The sequence below is a fragment of the Sciurus carolinensis genome, chromosome 9, assembly GCF_902686445.1.
Source record: "Sciurus carolinensis chromosome 9, mSciCar1.2, whole genome shotgun sequence".
NCBI lineage: Eukaryota > Metazoa > Chordata > Mammalia > Rodentia > Sciuridae > Sciurus > Sciurus carolinensis.
This window is the reverse complement of record NC_062221.1, coordinates 22,397,497-22,418,821: the sequence shown is the minus strand read 5'-3', so window position 1 is coordinate 22,418,821 and position 21,325 is coordinate 22,397,497. Positions and strand designations below refer to the sequence as shown.

At 44.4% G+C, this 21,325-nt stretch overlaps 1 non-coding gene across 1 annotated transcript; it reads left to right on the top strand.

Annotated features, from left to right (window-relative positions):
• Window positions 1-508: 508 nt before the first annotated feature.
• On the top strand, window positions 509-615 carry LOC124993900 (U6 spliceosomal RNA). The gene has a single exon (XR_007110412.1). It is a non-coding gene; the product is annotated as a U6 spliceosomal RNA (small nuclear RNA).
• Window positions 616-21,325: the final 20,710 nt, after the last annotated feature.

Genomic DNA, 21,325 nt, shown 5'->3' with positions numbered 1-21,325 from the left:
GTGGTTCAGTTGTTAAACACCCTTGGGTTCAATCCCTGGTTTAAAAAAAAAAAATTCATCCATGTTGCAGTATGAGTCAATGCTTTGTTCCTTTTTATGACTGAATGATGTTCTATCATAGGTATATTCCTCAATTCATTTATCTATTCATCATCTGACGGCCCTTTGGGTTATTTCCAGCTTTTGTCAAGGGGTTTCCAGTTTTTCCACGTCCATGCTGACATGGGATTACTTTAAAGGAGGAAAAGGAATTTAGTAATCAAAACTTCATTTTTTTCTGAAATGGGATCTCACTGTGTTGCTCAAGCTGGTCTAGAAATCCTGGGCTAAAGGGATCTTCCCACCTCAGCGCTCCCCAAAAATGCAACATCTTGCATGTGTGGTCCTGGGGATTAGAACTTGGCCTCATGCATGCTAGGCAAGTACTCTACCACCGAGCCCTACCTCCAGCCTCTACAGCTCTGCTTCTAATAAAATCTTTCTTAGAAATCCAGTGTAATAAAACGGAGTGTTTGCTTCAGCAGCACACACACTAAAATTGGAACCACCCCGAGAAGATTAGCATGGCCCCTGCACAAGGATGACAAGCAAATTTGTGAAGTGTTCCATTTAAAATAAAATAAAACTGATTAAAAGAAACTTCTGAGATGGTGGTGATGGAACTTCTGAACCCCTCCAGGGCTAAAAACCACTCGCTCCAGATGGGTTTATTTGATCCTTCCCTGCTTAGAATCTGCAGACCCCAAAGCCCTCCAAGGTTTTCCCCATCCTGATTCCTTACTTCTTGCAAAAAATTGAGGTTACAGTGCTTCTCCAGATAAGCTAGGAATCACCTGGCTCTCAAGATGTGTTATAAAGGGATCACCTGGTTCTTACTAAAATGAGAACTCTGGGGGCACACCCTAGATTTGTAAAGTGGAAATCTTCTTGGGAAGAACCCTGGAATTTGCATTTTTTCCCCATAATTCCAGGTGATAGTGATGTCCTAAAATTTGAGAACCACTGAACTGGAAAGCACTGGGAAGTGAGAGGTGGGAATAAATGACTGAGGCTGTCAAATGTCGAAGAACCATCATCTTCCAGAATTCATGAGCATCCTTCTCTGTTAACTGAGTGAGAGGGAAGAGCTGGATTTTCCTTTTGGATTGAGATACTAACTGGGACTACCTCAAGGTCATCTTGGAACCAGTCCCTGTCCATAGGACTATGACAAATAGTCCCCAAGGACAAGGGCCTTCTTATACCCATCAGGCTTTCCCAAGTGTTGCTAATTTTTTTTAAATGATGCTTATTATGGTTACTTTTCTGAAATTGGAAAATTTCAAAAGTAGGAAATCAATCCTAAAGCAAAGACTGTTGATGTGAGTATAAGAAGCTTGGGCAATGCCTCCTTTGTGCTGAGTATCAACATTATTTACTTTGGGAAGCCTGCCCAGATTTCTGTTCATTCATTCACACAGTGTCTCCTCTCAGCCTGTGACTCAGTGAAGTTTTTCCCAGCCTGGGCAGGAAGCAAGGAAAGCTATCATGTACAGACCCCCACCTCGTGCACGGAAGGTCCCCTATTCCAGCCACGTCCTAGAATAGAAATCCCCTCTTCAGACTCATCTGAGAATGAAGCCGCCTGGTTTTGGTTACCCATTGCTGTGTGATAGTCTTGCCAAAATATAATGACTTAACCACCACTTTCCCCTCTTTTGAGGTAGGGTTTTGCTAAGTTGCCCAGGCTGGGGACTCAGCCTCATGATCCTCCTTCTTCAGGCTTCTGAGTAAATGGGATTACAAGCATGTGCCACTGGGCCCTACACAGACTTTTTTTTCTCTCTCTCTCTCTCCCCCTGTAGTGTGGGGGAATTGGACACCAGGGCCTTGTGCATGCCAAGCAAACACTACCACTGAGCTTCATCCCCAGCTTTTAACCATCCACCATTTTATTAGCTCTCACCACTCTTGGGATTGACAGCTCAACTGAGCAGACTCTTCCATGTGATCTCAGTTGGGGCTGTAACCAGCTGGGGACTTACCTAAGCCGAAAAGCCCAAGGTGGCTCATTCACGTGGCTAGTAATTGATGCTGACTGTCAGCTGGGAGCTCAACTAGGGCTATCAGTGATAAAAACATCTACACCTGGCTCCTCCTGGGTCTTGGGTTGCCCATGATGTAGCAACTAGGATTGAGAGGAGGGTATCCTAAGAGAAAGTGTTCTAAAAGGGAAGAAATGTTTTAGGATTCAGTTAATTAATCTGTTGGAACCTCGGTCTCCCCATCCACCAAATGAAAATAATGTCTTCCTCATCAGGTTGACATGAAAATTGAACGAAGTGCCGGACACAGTGGTGCATGTCTAAAATCCCAGAGGCTCTGGAGGCTGAGGCAGGAGAATGGCAAGTTTGAGGCCAGCCTCAGCAACTTAGTGAGGCCCTAAGCAACTTAGTGAGACCCTGTCTCTAAATAAAAAATAAAAAGGGCTGGGGATGTGGCTCAGTGGTTAAGTGCCCCTGGGTTCAACCCCTGGTACCAAAAAATAAGTAAATAAATAAATTGACCAAATTATGCTATGTACATATAAGAATATACCACAATGAATTTCACCTTTATGTATATCTATAAAGCACCAATATAAAACTACAAATAAATAGAGGGAAGACCAGTAGAGTAGAGAAAGGGGAACAGGAGGAGAGAAGAAGGGAGGGAAAGAGGAAGTACTCAGGACTGAAGTGGAGCAAATTATATTCCATGTATGTATGATGATGTCAAAATGACCCCCAATATCATGTATAACTGTAATGCGCTAATAAAAACATTAAGATGAAAAAATTAGTGCTGGGGTGGTAAAGTGCTTGCTCAGCATGTTCAAAGCCCCGGGTTCAGTCTCCCTTACCAAAAAAAACAAAAGAATGTCAAAAATTGAGATAAGGTATGTAAAGCCCTTCACACAGTGCTCCATAAACAAGAGTGGAGTATGATTGTGGACACCCATAATTTTGAGAGTTCCTGGTGCCCCTCAATCTCTTCAGAGGCTTTACATTGACCAGTAAAAGACCAGAAAGCATCATCTTTAAGGAGTATGATAATCCAAATAATTCTCTCTCTCTCTCTCTCTCTCTCTCTCTCTTTATATATATATATATATATAGATAGATAGATATATAGACAGATATGTATATATATCTATATATATATATATAGACAGATAGATATAATACACACACACACACAGATATAGATATATAGATATTGCTCCTCACATCATAGTTTTTCTCTCTCCTCCCCTTATATCTGGGCACATAAGATGTTCAAGGACTTCTGATCTCTTTTAGTTCCTTTTTGCTAAGTAGCTGAGGCTGGCCTCCAACTTGTGATCCTCCTGCCTCAGCCTCCCAAATCACTGGGATTGCAGGTGTGTGCCACTGTACCTGGCTATAAAAGACTTCGTAACTACTGTTTTGGTCACTCAGTTCACTCTTCATGTTGTGAGCAGCCCCATGGAGAGGTACACAGGGTGACCAACTTGTCCCAAAGTTGCCTAGGACTATGCTGGTCTTGCACCCTGGAAACGCCCTCAGTCTTGGACAAACCAGGATGGCTGGTCACCATAGGCCTATGTAGCAAGAAGCTGAGGCCTCCCACCAGCGCCACGTGAGGAAGCCATCTTGGAAGCAAATCCTCCAGTCCAACCTTGGGTTGATTGAGCCCCCGCTGAAGCTCCCCAGCAGCCCTGTGAGAGACCCTGAGCCAGAACCACTCTCTAAGCTGATCCTGGAAGCCTAACCCTCACAAATGTGCGATAATAGATATGTTGTTGTAAGCCACTAGATTGGGTGTCATTTGTTAAATGACTAGATATTTTATACAGATAATTTGTTACCCCCCTCCCAAGACATATTAGAAATAGAGGACAGGTTTCCTCTCTTCGGTCATGTTCCCCACCCTGTTTTAAACAGCTGGGATGATCTTTTCAGTTGGGGACTTTCTTTTGCTTTCCTACAAACCACCTTAAGGGAGTTTGACTCCTCGTGTTCCTCGAGAGCTGTGCTGAGCAGGCCCTGGCTGCTGCGGGGTGAGCTCACTGGAGTGTAATTGTTTTCTAAACTTGAACATAAATCCCCAGGGCTCATGAGGCTCCGTTTCCAGATGCTGCTCTGAGGCCGTCCAATTTCCCTGGAGGCCTCAGGTGCCTACCTGGGCTGCTTAAACAGCCAGGAAATGGCCCTGATGCCGCCGCACAGGTAGCTGCGTGCAAACCGGTAGGGATCAGCACCAACGAGGCCCTACAGGGCAAGCAGGTGGCTTGACAGGGCCTCGGAAGGCCCCTCCTTGACCTCAAATCTCTTTGACCAGGAACCCCGTCTCTGAAATTTCACCTTTCCACCGTGAGACATTCATGTATTCCCCCGCCCGTTTTCTGAATGAGTTATTCGAAGACCTTCCCTGCCCAGGCCACTTGAAAGCAGTAGAAACTTAACCCAAAGGGAGCACAGAAGAGAGGAGGGACCCCCAAAGGCTGATCTTGGCTTCAACCCAAACACCCAGAAAGCTCAGGGTGGGATCCAGAGACCCAGAAAGGAGATTAAGATACAGTTACCACGTACTGAGCGTATTTGTTTCCTAGCAAAGTGTCACAAGCTGGGTGGTTTAAAACAACAGAAATGTGTTCCTCGCAGTTCCGGAGGCAGGTGTTAGCAGGCTCGGTTCCTGCTGAGGCTCTGAGGCGGAATCTGTTGGAGGCTTCTCCTGGCTGCTGGGGTTTTGCTGGCCATCTCTGGGTTTTCTTGGCTTGGCTTTTCTTGGGTTGTCGATGAATCAGCCCAAATCCTTCCTCTACCTTCACGTGACATTCTTGTGGGCACGTCTGTCTCGGCATCCAGATTTCCCACGCTGGTGACTTCATCTTCACTTAATCATCTGCAAAACCTCATTGCCAAATAAGGTCACATTCAAAGGCGACGGGACTTAGCATTTCAACGTCTTCGGGGGAACATCACTCAACCTGTGACACTGAGCATTTTGTAGACACAGTTAGTATCCATGAAATGCCAGGCACTGCCATGACCATTGGTTTACATACGTTATTCCTAATCCCACAAAGATTTCCACTTTATAGCTGTAGATACTGAGGATCTTTCTAAGATGATGAGGCTTATTATCCTAGATTACATAGTAACGAAGTGTAGGCTCTGGAATCAGACAGGCCTGGCTTCGCTGACCTGGGAAGCCACACAGAAGCTATTTCAACTCTCTGTGCCTCAGTTTCTCTGTTTATAATATGTGGATAATAATAATCATACCTTCACCCATGCTGAGTTGTTACAAGGATTTTAAAAGATAATCAGTGCACAGAGCTGGGACATAGTAATTACTGAACTGGTGGGAGCTGTTATTATAAGTAGCAGAATCAAATCTTTCTTTTGTTTTGTTTTTTGTTTTTTGTTTTTTGTTTTTTGTTTTTTTTGTTTTTTTTTTTTTTTTTTTGCAATGCTGAGGATCAAACCCAGGGCCTTGCACATGCTAGGCAAGTGCTTTACCACCGAGCTATATTTCCCCACCCTGGAATTAAGATTTAAATCTACATCTCCTTAGCTCCAATGCCTTCCTCTAATCGAACACATATTATATAATATGTGTTCATAATATCCATATATGTGTGTGTGTATGAATTATAGCAGTTAGAAAATGCCTTTTGGGACTTACAATCAGCATACTACAGAGATACAGCCACATCAATGTTCATTGCTGCTCAATTCACCATAGCCAAATTGTGGAACCAACCTAGATGCCCTTCAGTTGATGAATGGATAAAGAAACTGTGGCATATATATACAATGGAATATTACTCAGCCAGAAAGAATGATAAAATTATGGCATTTGCAGGCAAATGGATGAAATTGGAGAATATCATGCTAAGTGAGATAAGCCAATCTCAAAAAACCAAAGGAAGAATGATCTCGCTGATAAGTGGATGATGACACATAATGGGGCGTGGGAGGGGTTAGTTTTAGGGTTAGAGTTAGGGTTAGGGAGGGGGGCAAGAATGGGGGAAGGAAGGACTGTATAGAGGGAAAAGAGGGGTGGGAGGGGTGGGGGGAAGGGAAAAAATAACAGAATGAATCAACCAACATTACCCTATGTAAATTTATGATTACACAAATGGTATGCCTTTACTCCACATACAAACAGAGAAACAACATGTATCCCATTTGTTTACAATAAAAAAAAAAAAAAGAAAATGCCTTTTGGAGACAGAAAACCTGGGGTTCAAATTCCAGCTCCAGCTGGGAGCAGTGAAGCACACCCGTAATCCCAGCAACTCAGGAGGCTGAGACAGGAGGATTGCAAATTAGAGGTCAGCCTCAGCAACTTAGTGAGGCCCTAAGCAACTTAGTGTGATCCTGTCTAAAAAAGAAAAGAAAGAAAGAAAGAAAAAGAAAAAGGGATTGTGGATGCAACTCAGTGGTAAAAAGCACCCCTATGTTGAATCTCTAGTACTAAAAAAAAAAAAAAAAAAAAAACTCCACCATTTATAAACTACTTGATTTTAAGTGAATTAATTGTCTGAGTCTCATTTACTTCATATATAAATGGCAACACTAATAATAAAACACTAATAATAAAATCTATAGTGGGCTGGGATTGTGGCTCAGTGGTAGAGTACCTGCCTAGCACATTTGAGACCCTGGGTTCGATCCTCAGCACCACATCAACATAAATAAATAAAGGTATTGTGTTCATCTACAACTGAAAAAAATTTTTTTTTAATTTTTAAAAAAATCTATAGCAACGGTTCTAGTGAAGATTAGTTGCAACACAGCTAAACTTCCAGGAAAGGTTTGTCAAGTGCTTCTATCTCTGCCTTGGCACTACTTTCTTTGTGTAATTATTTGTGGGCATCTGTTTCCCAACCAGTCTGTGGACTTCAGGGTAGGGACTATGTCTTGTTTATCTTTCAAGTGCTCAATAAATAAGAAATGAATGAACAAACCAACTCATCAATTATGTATATGTTGGTTTCATGACCTTTACTTGAGGACTCGTTCCTTCAGGTTGTCAATTGTTTTTTTGGTGGGGTTTTTGTGTTGGTTTGTTTGTTTTCTTTATTTGTTGCTGCACTAGAGAACTAGGGAATGAACACAGAATACAGGGGTGCTGTACCACAGAGCTATATCTCCAGCCCCTTTTTTTTTATTTTTTAGTTTGAGACAGGATCTTGCTAAATTGTGAAGACTGGCCTCAAATTTATAAACCTCGTGCCTCAGCCTCCCAAGTTGCTGGGATTACAGCAGTGGGCCACTGTGCTGGCTAATGGGGTCTTTCTTTTCCTGATATAATCTCCACGTTCCTGCAAGGCCTAGCACAGAATCAGTTCCCCTTGTCCCATCCCACTCTCCAAACATGGCTGCCATTAATTCCTCATTTCCCTACATGTACGAGCCACTCCTCTTAACTAGAAGTGGAGTTTATTTTTCTGTCCTTGAATCTGAACTGGCCCCAGGACATTGCTACACCAACAGAATGCAGCCTAAGTCTGGGTTTGATCCCCAGCACTCAACAAAAGAATGGCCATCTAAGTAATACCATGCCATTTCCAGGTCTGGACCATACAAGGTCTGTGGTTTCACTGTGGCCCTCTTGAGATCCAGTTGTCTCCTTAGAACTCTTAGATCAGCTTGCTCAATGAGGAGAGACCACATGGAGACAGAGGGAGCCTGCCACCTCCCTGCAGTCAAGCCCTCAGACAGTCTAGACCATTCCCACCCTGGCCAGACTCCCACCTGAATGTGGTCACATGAGTGACCCCAGTCAACACCATACAGAGCAGAAGAACCACCCTACGGAGCACAGCTAACCCACAGAATCACGAGAAATAATAATACATTATTACTGTTGAGTGGCTAACTTTGGGGGTATTTGTTACAAAACAATAGACGATCAAATTCCCACCCCCTAGTCCTCTCCCAACTTTAGCCTCCAGGTTATTAGTGTGATTTCTGCAGGGACCTGGGCGAGAGAACTGTGAGGGGAAGTTCATCGCCTTCTATGGCACAGTTGGCCTAGCAACAGCAGCCTTGGCAACCAGATGCGGAGACCCTTGCGAGGTCATTCCAGGCTGGGGAGCCGGTCACAGTGGCAAACATATAGCTCCTCGGTGGGATTCAGGAGATGGAGTGACCACAGCTGACCTGTCTCCTACCCTCAGTCACCCTCCTCAATCTATACTGGTGAGAGCAGAGACTGGGCTTAGAGGCCGTAGCCAGTTTCCCTTCATCTGTGTGGATTGTGGCCATTCCACATTGGGTGGGGACCAGGGTTAGAGCGCTGCACCATTGTCTTTTACTAAACCAGGCTCTCTTTTCCAGCCATTCGGTATACCAACCATGGAGATGACGACCTTTGCAAAAGAGATTATTCATGCGGCCACCAAGCATGTGGAGATGGGAGTCGTGGTCTCAAATCCACCTCCCCCCGCATAGGGTTTAGGGGTATTTGTGGGTGACCTGAGGCATGGGGAAAGGTGATTGATTGGTGGTAAGGAAAAGAGAAGTAATCAGTGGTCTGAGCACGTGTAATCAAACTTCTTGGTTCTTCCTAGGACTTGTGTTCAGAAAATGGTGGTGTTGGCATGGTCTGCAGGTAGAGTTTTGGTCCTCTGATGTCAAAGTGTCACCCACAGGACACTTGCACAGACCCAAGTGAAGGGTCAGTGGGTGATTGCAACTGGTTTGAGCTAGGCTACCTCTGAAAAACAACTTAAACAATGCTTATCACAGTGACCATATTTCACAGGTGTTACCTGTGGCAAAGGTAGTAGGGATCTATTACTTAATTGTTTAGCTAAGCTACTTCTCAGATCAAGACAAAAACAAGTAATTAGAAGCAAGTGAAGCTAGGGGCCTTATTTTGGTTTTCTGCTCAGTTTCATGTCCAGAAATAGGGAACCTGAATAGTTCTATATGTATTAAACTGAATTTGTAGTTTGGAATTCCAGGCCCTGATGGTATCTCTGGTGAATTCAACTAGAGGATTTAGTGGGAGGATCTAGGCTATTTATCTTAAATCTCTAAAGACTGAGATGAAATCTGGGCTTGGTGGCGAATGCCTGTAATCCCCAAGGGCTTGGGAGGCTGAGAAAAGAGGATCACAAGTTCAAGGCCAACCTGGGCAGTGGACTCTGTCTCAAAGTAAAAAATAAAAAGGTCTGGGGATGTCAAGTGGTAGAACCCCCTGGGTTCTACCCCAGTACTACAAAACAAGAGAGGGTAAAATTTGCCCTGCATTAGCTAAGAGGCCAGGTACGGGCTGTTGGCCTGATTTTCCTCTAATAGGCACGTGATTCTCGGTAAATCTCTTCACTTTTCTGTGCTCAGGATTTTTAGCAGGAAATTGTTAAGTTTCTGAAAGTGCTTTGCTATTCATCATTCACAGGGAAGAATAAATGCCTGCCTGATGACTAACATTTATTGAACTTCTCTTTCCACATTTTTTTATTGGTGCATTAGAGTTGTACATAATGGTGGGATTTGTTGTTACATTTTCATACATGCACACAATGTAACGAAATAATTTGGCCAATATGGCTCCCCAGCACATCCCTCTCCTTCCCAACCCGTTCCCTTTCCTCTCCTCGTCTCCCTTTGATTTTCATGAGATTTGTCCCCACATACTTTTCTTTTCCCTTTTCCTCTCTAGCTTCCACATATGAAAGGGAACTTACAGCCCTTGACCTGAATTTGGCTTATTTCACTTAACATAATAATCTCAAGTTCCATCCATTTTTCCTACAAATGACAGAACTTCATTATTTTTTATCATTGAATAAAACTCCATTGTGACTAGATACCACGCTTTCTTTATTCATTCATCCACCTAGGCTGGTTCCATAGATTGGCTATTGCGAATTGTGCTGCTATAAACATGGGTATGCATGAACCACTGTAGTGTGATGGTTTTAATTCTTCAGAAGGAGTCGTATGGCTGGGTCTATGGTGTTTCCACGCCTAGTCTATTGAGGGACCTCCATACTGATTTCCATAGTGGTTGTAGTCAATTAAGATTCCAACAGTGTAAAAGTGTTCCTTTTTCTCCACACCCCCTCTGCCATTTGTTATTGTCTGTATTCTTGATAATTGCCATCTGAGTGGTGTGAGGTGAAATCTCAGTGTAGTTTTGATTTGCATTTCCCTAATTGCTAATGATGTTGAATATTTTTTTCTATATTTGTTGACCATGTGTATTTCTTCTGTTGAGAAGTGCCAGTTTAATTCATTTGCCCATTTATTAATTGGGTTATTTGGTCTTTTTAATCCTTTGTATATATTCTAGATATTAATCCTCCGTCTGAAGATTAGCTAATAAAGATTTTCTCCCATTCTGTAGGTTCTCTCTTCACATCCCTAATTATTTCCTTTTTTAAAAATGTATTTTTCAGTTGTAGGTGGACATAATACCTTTATTTTTATGTGGTGCTGAGGATGAAACCCAGGGCCTCACGCATGCTAGGTGAGCATTCTATCACTGAAACAAAAACCCGGCCCCCTAATTGTTTCCTTCGCTACAGAAGCTTTTTAATTTGATACTATCCCATTTATTAACTCTTGACATTATTTCCTGAGTGTTAGGGGTCCTATTGAGAAAGTCATTGCTTGTGCCTATATGCTGGTATTTGTTGAACTTCTAATTTGGTTTCTGTCGGGCACTTTTATATGCATTATTTTATAATACTCAACTAAATTCAGCTCAGATGGAGCTAAAGCCCTAGTCTGGTCCTTGCAGCTGGAAAAATCAAATTCTATTCACCATCACACACACATCCCCCACCTGTCCAGGCTCCCATGGTGATGGTAAACTACAGTCACTCAATACACAATCATATGTGCTTTTTAATTTTGTTACAAAGCCTTTAAACCTCTCCTTTTAAATGGTTGCATATTGTTCTAACTAGAGTTTACATCCATTTCCCTATTGAGCATTGACATTCCTCCCAAGTGTTTTTACCATTAAAAGGAATTCTGGAGCCAGGCCTGGTGGCGCACACCTGTAATCCCAGGGCTCAGGAGGCTGGGGCAGGAGGATAATGAGTTCAAAGCTAGCCTCAGTAAAAGTGAGGTGCTGCTGAGCAACTCAGTGAGACCCTGTCTCTAAATAAAATACAAAACAGAACTGGGGATGTAGCTGAGTGGTCAAGTGCCCCTGAGTTCAATCCATGGTACCCAAAAAAAAAGGAATTCTGAAATGAACAAGTTGCATTATGTCAATACAAAGTGGAAATTCTGGAGGGAGGGGTGGGCCATTCCTCTATGCCATTATCAGGAATCTCATCTACATCACCCTCCCCGCATCCGCTCCTTCTCCGCCCCCATTGCCTTAATGCACCTGGTTACCCTGTCACCTAAAGAGTGTCCTAACCTCAAGTTGCAGGGTGGAGAAGGCGGAGAGAACAGTTCTTTTGGAATTCACATGCCATTCAGACCCAACAAGTTAATCACCTTTTAACAATTTAGTGCTGACCTCATCAATCTTAAATCACTTGGACAGCCAGAAAAATTAAGATTGTCTCAGGATGCTTATTGGTTTTGAAAAGATTATAAATCCTCTTATCTCAAAAGGACCAGGTGAAGGATTTGTAAATCCCATTAAGAATTTGCGCCTTTATCCTGAGGGCAATGGGTAGCCACTGAACGATTTTAAACAGAGGAGTAATGGCCTGATCAGACTTTTTTGATCTAGAAAGAATACCCTGCTTGGAGGGCAGTTGTAGGATTTAGTGATTAATAGGATGGCGGGTGAGGAAAGCGGGGACGACAGCATGACTACAGGACTCTGCCCAGGACAGCTGAGTGGGAAGAGGGAAATGGCGGGGAGGGGGGAATCACAGCACAGTAGCTCCCTTCCGGGCCAGGTGATTTGGGGTGCCCAGGGGAGGCCAGGCACAAAGGTTTCCAGGGGCCCTGGACCCACGGCTCTTGTGAGCTGACTGCTTGGCCACAAAGACCCAGGCCATGGGGAGGGTCCTGCAGGCCAGGCCAGCCCAGGGAATTGAGGCTTCTGGGTGGTCACAGCTGGACCCACCGAAGGGGAGACGTCAGGTAAACTCTAGTGTCATGAAGATGCTAAATCAAGAAGACTGCTAATTGCTTCCCTGTAGGGAATTCTGAACTCTCCACTTAGGGGCTGAGTTGTAGGTTTTCAAGTCCCTCAATCTTTTCAATTCAAGGATTCAGAGACATTCTTTTCTTTTCCAGTGCTTGGTTCTATCACTGATCTGAGCTAAACCCCCAGTCTTAATTTCCTAATATGTTTCCCTCAGTACTGGAAATAGAACCCAGGGTCACTCTTCCACTGAGCTACATCCTCAACCCTTTTTATTTTGAGACAGGGTCTCACTAAATTTGTCCAGGCTGGCTTTGGACTTGTGATCCTCTTGCCTCGACCTCCCCAGTTGCTGGGATTACAGGCTTGCACCTCTGTGCCTGGCTCCAGTCCTATTTTTATTTCTTCTCTTAAATTCCTTATCCTTAGGGCAAAGCACCACCCCAGGGGTAGTTATTCCTAGCAGGAGGCCAGTGTCCAAGTGAAATGTGAAGCAGATCTGGGATCAGTGCTTTACCAGAGGTGCAGAGAGCAGGGTGTGGTGCAACACACCTGTAATCCCAGGGACTCTGGAGGCTGAGTCAGGAGGATCGCAAGTTCAAGGCCAGCCTGGGTAACTTAATGAGACCTTCAATAATTTAGAGAAATCTTGTCTCAAAATAAAACTTTTAGGGCTGAGGTGTAGCTCAGTGGTAGAGCACCACTGGGTTCAATGCCCAGTACTTCAAAAAAAAAGAAGGAGAGCCGTTGGGAGACCTAGAATTTAGTCTGGAAAGTTGTAGAAGGCTTTCTTCTGGCCCTTTAAGATCCAGCTTCCTCAGATGGACAGGAGGAGGGCGGGGCATTCTTGGAAGCGAGAATACCTGTAAAGATCCAAGGATGGAAAAATGTAAGGCAGATTGAAGCCCAGGGAGCTCTGAAGGGCACGAGCCTTCCTAGATGTAAGAAGATAGAATTGTTGGTATTGCCCAGATTTGCAAGATTGTGAGGTTCTTGGACAACAGTCTAGCTTGGACCTGAAGACAATATCATCATCAGTGACAAGATAGAAATTTCCTAGTGACATCATCCAGGGAAAATGCTAAAAGCTTAGTTCATTTTGCCCTGCCCCCACCTCCAAGAAGCAACTTTCCAGAGCATAAAGTTGTGCAATTTTTTTTATAGTAGCCTCGTGTCTTTTTTTTGGGGGGGGGGTATGGAACTGGGAATTGAAATCAGGGGCACTCAACAAGGGGAACCACATCCCCAGCCCTATTTTGTATTTTATTTAGAGGCAGGGTCTCACTGAGTTACTTAGTGCCCCGCTTTTGCTGAGGCCGGCTTTGAACTCGAGATCCTTCTGCCTCAGCCTCCCAAACTGCTGGGATTATAGGTGTGGGCCATCAGACCTGGCCTGGCTGCATGTCTTTTTGCATCTTACTTTCCTTCCTAAATTTTTCCATTTGTCTTCTTTCTATTTAAGCCTTTAGAAGAGGAAATAGGTATGTAAAAATAATTAACCCTATATTATAATATTAAATATATTGTATTATCAGCCTGAGCACAGCAGCATATGCCTATAATCCCAACCTCTTAGAAGGCTGAGCCAGGAGGATTGCAAATTTGAAGTCAACCTTAGCAATTTAGTGAGACCCTGTCTCAAAATTTTAAAAAACCAAAAAGGTCAGTGGTAAAGTGCCCCTGGGTTCAATCCACAGTACTTAAGAAAAGTATCACATTATTTTTCAAAACAAATCTAGTGTCCACCAAATTTTCAGACACCAAAGGCATCCCAAGATCTTATGACTGAAAACAGATGGGACCAAGCAGGCAGGGTCCAGCAGAGGACCTGAGAGGTAAGTCCAAACCCTCACTGAAATGCAGGATGGAGGAAGCCTGGGCAGGTCTGCCACTCTGAGGACAGTGTTTCCAGTGAATTGAGCTGAGAGCACAAGAAGTCCTTGGGGGCCCCGGAAGGTTAAAGTCCCCCTGTGCTCATTGAGTTGACTTCTACTGAGGCTGGTCAGGCAAGGCCAGGTGCCAGGTAATTTTCAACCAGATACCACAGTCAACAGTACGAGAGGAGATTTTCAGGTTTCACGTTTTCTATGCCTAGGAAATGGGACCCCAGACACCTGGGAAAGGTAAGGGTCTAGCGGCTGGGATTGGGTTGGGATACAGTGATACCCAGTCCTGCAGCAATTGCAGATTTGTGACAGTCAGGCAGAGGGCAGGAGAGGTTGAGATCTGAGCTGCTCTACCATGGACATGAGGTAGGGGGCAGGGAGAGACACACCACCATGCAGAACCTCTGATTGACTAGGTCATTCTGTTGAGACTTACGAGTTATTCTTTGTTGACCTGTGTATGGAGGCAGGTTCAATATGTAATACCATGATATCCTATTGATTTCTATAAACTCACAGAAGTTTACAAATATGGGACATGTACTTTGTTCCTCTGGGGCTTAGAACAGCAGATGCCCATAAGGATGAGATTTGCCAGCAACAAGAGAGAAAGCCCCAGAAGCCCTGGGGGAAAATATCCAATTGCCATGCTTTTTTGCATTCCCTTGTCTGGACTTCCCATCAGGCAGGAGAGGTCTGCCTGAGACCAGGGATGCGTTTAGGGGCAGAGTCCAGAACCATATCATCTATGACTGAATTCATGCAGGGCATTTGGGCCACAATCATCAAAATGCTTTCTTCCTCTGTGTAATCATTGGACAGGAGAATTATCAATGATTACCTGAGGCTACCTCACCCTGTCCCTCAAACCCATGACTTGGGAGCAGGCCATAAGTCCAGGTATACTGAGGCTGAGAGGGAGAGTGACGTCCCAAGTCTCAGAAAGGCTGAGTGAGAAAGCAGGTGCAGTGAGAAGGCACTAAGAAGGAGCCACAGTGTCACAGACAGAGTTGTGCAGAAGTCACAGCCCCATGGTCAAGTGCATGCTTTCGGGAGTCAGATCTAGGTTCAAGAGAGCTCTGTTTCTTCCTAGCAAGTCACTTAACCTCCCTGCATCTCAGGTATTTCCACTGGGGATGGTGAACACATCTGCCGCGTGAGATGTGAGGCTTAAAGGAGAGGAGTAATTTATGAACTCTCAGTGCAGTGCCTGTTAGTTCACTCAATGGTAAGGGAGGGTCATGGCAGTGATGATGATCTGTATTCTGATTTGTATGATCTTTTTTGGGGGGGTTGGTTTCGGGGGTTGAACTCAGGGGTACTCAACCACTCAAATACATCCCCAGTCCTATTTTGTATTTTATTTAGAGACAGGGTCTTACTGAGTTGCTTAGCACCTCACTTTTGCTGAGGCTGGCTTTGAACTTGAGATCCTCCTGCCTCAGCCTCCCGAGTTGCTGGGATTACAAGTGTGAGCCACCACATTTGGCTGTATGAGGGGTTTTGATGAGTATCCTTTCATCTGTCCTCTCTGATTATGATCCTCATTCATCGCTGAATCCTGAGTCACTGTCACATGGTGGGACATCAATAAACATTTGTTGACAATTAAGGAAAGAAAACCAAAGAAGAATGAATTAAAGATCCATGCTTTGTATTTACAATTTACTGAATATGAAATGCTTATTACTTGGGGCTCTTAAATGTTCTAATTATATAGAGCTTATACTCCTCATATGAAAACTGACCATGACTTCAAAATGACTGAATCTAAATGGTCCAAGGGAGACACCAGGCATGGTGGCACATGCCTGTAATTCTAACTACTCAGGAGGCTGAGGCAGGAGGATAGCAATTTGAGGCTAGCCTCAGCAACTTAGTGAGACCCTGTCTAGAAACTTTTAAAGAGCAGGGATCGGGGGGTTACTAAAGATGATGTTTAGTGGTAAAGTGTCCCTGGGTTCAGTCCTCAATACCAAAAAACAACCAAAAAATGTCAAATGGGACAAAATGGGTCTAGGGAAGGTCAAGAACTTCCTTTGACTGGGCACAGCAATGTCCCTGCACTCTGCACTCCTGCCTTCTCTGCTCTTCTTGCCAAGGAGGATGACACTGTCATTGGCCTACTGACCTGGTAACCAGGACTGGGGAGCTGAGTCAGAAGCAGAAAATGTCAGACAATTTTCACCCTACTTGTTGGGTCATGAAGCAGGATCAGGAATGGAGTTGGGGTCAGGGACAGGATAATCGTACCTTGCCAACAACATAATTATATCCTTTGCACTCCATGATCAAAGTGCTTGAGTCAGAAGATCTTGCTTTGTGTCAGAATCATTTGACTGGCTTCCAAAGAGGCCACCCGGGGTGGCTTTTCCTCAGTGAATTTACCAAAGAGCTAAATTTGGTTCACAGCCAAATCAGCATCTTGGTGTGGGGGGGTCATCTACCCGGAGAAGCCTGACTCCCAGCAGTTCAACTCCCAGGAGTCTGAAGTACACGGCCACAGACCAATGTGTGCGTGAACACGGGGTGGTGAGCCTTCAGTGACTGGAATTCTCCTCCTGCTGGCTGGGTTATCCTTTTCCCAACATTAGCAATCCCAGGGAGCTAAATTAGTCATCAGTGGGCTGGGTGGTGAGTGTATCCCCAGAGTTAAGGGAGGTAGACATTTTGAGAGCTGTTTTATCCAAGTCGGGGTGGGGCCCAGTGACTCAAACCCACCTTACACAGGCCACATCTGTGTAAACGCCTGTTTCATGTCACTCTTTCCTGGAGAGTGGTGGGAAGTAAGCCCCAATGTCCAGCCTCCTGCTTCCTCCTCCTTCCTTCCTCTCTGGTCTCCAGTCTTGCCCCTCATTCTTCGGTTCACCTTCTCCATATAACAAAGTCAAGTAGGGTGCTCTTCATTCCCTTGCCACCAGATGCCAGCCCACCAGACACACCAGAGGGTCACCTAGTTGTTCCCCAGCTCTTCATTTGTTTACAGAACACGTAGATTTATTCGCAAATATATCAGCTTGAACTTCGGGAAAGGTTTTGGTAGGTCAAATAGTCAAACAGTGGGTGTGCCTCGCGTCCCAGCTACTCAGGCCGAGGCAGGCGGATTGCTTGAACCCAGGAGTTTTGAGACCAGCCTGGCAACATGGTGAAATCCTGTTAAAACAAACAATCGAGTAACAACAACTTCGTGTGGCTCAACTAAGGGCAAACCAGACCCCCTAGGGCGGGTTTAAGAGTCTGACTCCCTTGCCCAAGCCTTGCTGGTACGTGTGGGTGTGTCTGTATGGGGTGGGGGCGTGTACGACAGCTCTTCTCTTCTGGAATTAAGTTCTCTTGGGTAGTCACTGGCATCTGGGGCCTTGGTCTCAAATCAAGGGCCTTAATGCCAGAGATGAGCTAAGGAGGGACATGAGATTGAGGGAGAAGGTTGAATTCTTTGTTATATGTGAGAGTGTGTGTTCAGAAGCCAACAAAGGGAACCCTTTCGATAGTCCACAATTTGCACAATCCTGTTAGACAACTGGAGATACCTTTTATTTTACAAACATCAATCAAATGCTTGTGTAATGTAAGCTGTATGCCCAACACTATTCCTATCTTCAAGAGTTTTTAATATTATAATGATGTGTATACTTGTGTATCTGCTTCTATTTTCCAGCTTATTGTAAAACTAACTGTGAGAATACAGCCTGTATTCTTACTCTTTTTTCTTTTTCTTTTTAAATTTTTTTTTAGTTGTAGATGGACACAATGTATTTTACTTATTTGTTTTCATGTGGTACTGAGACTGAACCCAGTGCCTCCTAGGTGTGAGGAAAGCACTCTACCACTGAGCCACAACCCCAGCCCTCTTTTTCTTTTTTGATACTGGGGATTGAATCCAGGGTCTTGCACATGCAGGCAAGCACTCTACTACTGAGCTACACCCCCAACCCAACCTGCTTTTTCTTAACTCCTAACATAAAGCCTGGTGATACAGTAGGTGCTCATTAAACAAAGGTTTTATATAAATGAACGAGTGAATGAATCAAAGTGTCTAACTAAACAAACGAGGAGAACACCAGGAAGTTCTCAAATATATCGAATGAAAGGGCTCTGGCCTCTGAAGTTCAGGAAACCCCAGAACTGATAGGAAAGTCAGGAGAGAGATATCCTTGCGCCCCCACCTCCACCCCAGGAGGTGATCTGTAAGTAGTTACTCTCCCGTTGGAAAAGAATAGTTCAGGCAGTGGCTCGGTCTGTCTCACAGATGTCAGAGAGGAAGCCACAAATGAAAAGGAGGATTCTGGCCAGTGGTATCCTGGTGAGCTCTTTGGCCAGCATGGGCTGCATTCCTTTGAGCTGAGTGTGAGTGGAATTTCTAGCCTAGGTAGCAGAATAGAACTTGGAACATATAGCTCAGCAGAAAAGAACCCAGGGACAATGGGACTGGGCCCAGCTGCCCTTTACCAGCTCTTGAGTTCACAGAATATTGAGCTCAGCAGGACTTTGCAAGGGTGGTAACTGACGTCTACTGAGCTGTACCCCTCAGAGGACCCACAGAGAAATTCCGATATTAGGACAGCATTAAGAACCCCCAAAGACATGCTGAAATGTCTGGGAATGGTTGAAGTTCTTGTCAGTAGTCGACTTTTCCACCTAGCAAGGACAAGCAAAGGCCTGTTTGCTTTAAGGACGGAAAGGTCCAAACCCTTTGGAAAGTAGAAGGGAAGACACCTTCATCAGGAGAAAGCAAGAGGATGCTTTGGACATTGGGGCCAGGTAATGATGAGGGAGGTGGTGAAGACAGGATTCAACGCACAGTGTGACCAGTCAAGAGAAGTGTGGGCAGGGGATACTTAGGAAGAACAACCAGTAGCAATAGACAGAAGTTGTTGGTTTCAGGGCAGGGGAGACAAAGTGGAAGGGACCAGCTATATGGAGGAAAGAATTACTACTGATAATGACCCACCCACAAATACACTGGTCTCTCTGCTGGCTTGACCTGAACTACTTACACATGATCAAGTTCTGCCTGCATGCTATCAATCATGCTGAAAAAATGTGGCACAAGTCTGCTGTGTTGGCTCTTGACTGCTGTTCCTTCTTTGCATTTTCTCATTAATTCCTGCAAGACAATGATGTATTATTACTTTGTTCTGAGGATTGAACCGAGGGGTACTTTACAACTGAAGTATATCCCTAACCCTTTCTATTTTTAGTTTTGAGAGGTCTCCCTAAGTTGCTTAAGGTCTCACTATATTGCTGAGGACGCCTTTGAACCTGCAATTCTCCTGCCTCAACCTCCAGAGTCCCAGGGATTACAGGTATGTGCCCCCGAGCTAGGCTTGATAGCAATGCACTATTGAAGGGATCTAAGAAAGGGAGGGCTGCATGCCAGTTACTGGTATCTATCATTTCTAGATTTTAAGGGAGTTGAAAGCAGGAATCACAAATTATTCAAGTTTGAATAAGATACTATCTTATTTATTTAAGGCAGGAATCACAAATTATTCAAGTTTGAATAAGATGCTAATTTATTTATTTATTTATTTATTGGTACCGGGAATTTAACTCAGGGGTACTCAACCACTAACTCACATCCCCAGCCCTATTTTGTATTTTATTTAGAGACAGGTTCTCACTGAGTTGCTTAGTACCTCACCGTTGCTGAGATTGGCTTTGAACTCACAATCTTCCTACCTCAGCCTCCTGAGCCGATGGGATTACAGCAGGCCTGTGCCCACCCAGCTTAAGATGCTGTCTTAAATACAGGTAAATAAATGCTTCATAGAGAAAGAAGGGGGAGAAAGAAAGGGAGAAAGAGAAAGGCAAGAGATTCAGAGGGAGGGAAGGAGGAAGAAAGGAAAAAAAGGAAAAGAGAGGAAAACGATTCTGATTAGAGATGTTCAGGGAGGGTGGTGGTGATGGGCAGTACTGAATTTGGCCAGCATCATAGGAAGATATGTGGTGTCACAGAAGGAAGTTACCTAGGGACCCATCCTGGTTGTTGGGGCAGTTTAAATTTGGGGAATGAAATGTGAGTTTATTGGCCAAGGCTAGGTCCTTGATTTACTTCATGGACAAATTCAGAATTTAGACCTTCAATATAGTAGTGGTGGAGGGTAGGAAAAGTACCTTCAGTGAAAACAACTGTAAAGGAAAAGACAAGTTGCTCCATTTATTGCCTGGATTCTATCTGTCCCAAAGGGTCCTAACATACATCTGAGTCATTTCCTCAGTGGTTTTAACAGTTCTGTCCTCTGCCCTTAGAAGGAGGAAGTGGACAATTTAAAACGGACCACCTTTTCTATGTACAAGAATACATTTCATTCTCAAGGCCCTAAGAGTCCTTAACATGGTAAAGTCAGGTGTAGCATGAGAATTTGGTTCCCACTCCTATGATATGCCATTCCTCTCCATTTATCAGGGATAGGAGCAGAGGATGAACTGTGGTCATTATCAGACTCAATCTAGGGCAGAAGGCACGCTAACTATATTTTTAAAATCACTTACTTTTTGCCTCCAAAAAGTAAGTGTTAAGCACTGTGCAGCTAAGAGGTACTCTTCCCCCATATGCGGCAAGAGCTAGTTGTCCCCATTTTACAGACTAGAAGCGTGAGGGTCAGATAAAATAATTATTTGCCCTTAATCGACATATCTACTAGAGGGTGGAGTTCAATCAGTCATTTTCTTTTCATATACCTACTGGCTTATTAAAGATCTTTTAAGAGTAAACGGGGTGGCGGGGGCTGGGGTTGTAGCTCAGTGGTAGAAAGCTTGCCTAGCACTTTGTAAGGCACTGGGTTCGATTCTCAGCATCACATATAAATAAGTAAAATTAAAAATTAAAAATATTTTTTAAAAAATAGAGTAATTGGGACTTAAACTTCTCGCTCATGGCTCCTCTTACGTTCATAATAATCATCCGGTACAGATCAAAAGAAATGGTTACCAGACCAGAGAAGGTGAAAGTACAGAGGTGAGCAGAGGAGAGGAGCAACAAGCTCCTGCACAGCTGGTTTAACACAGTGCCTTTCCATTCCGTGAAAGTTCAAACGACTACAAGGCCACAGCTCGCTCTCAGCGAGCAGACACACGTGTACCCCACGCATGCGCCCAGACTGGACACCCTCCCGCGGGTCCTCTTTAGCCAAGTCACCAACCAGCCCTCTAAATACCCGCCCTCAAGGCGAAACCCTCGGCCAATCCGGAGAGAGTCGATAGGTGCGTCACTTAATTTGCATATGCCCGCTTTTCCCCGCCCTCAGGCGCCGGCACCGCCCCGTCGGAAGCACGGATTGTCACCTAAGTGCTTCGTCCTGGCCTCTGATTGGCTCTTTGTCCCGCCCCGCCTCCGTCTCCTCCCGCCGTCC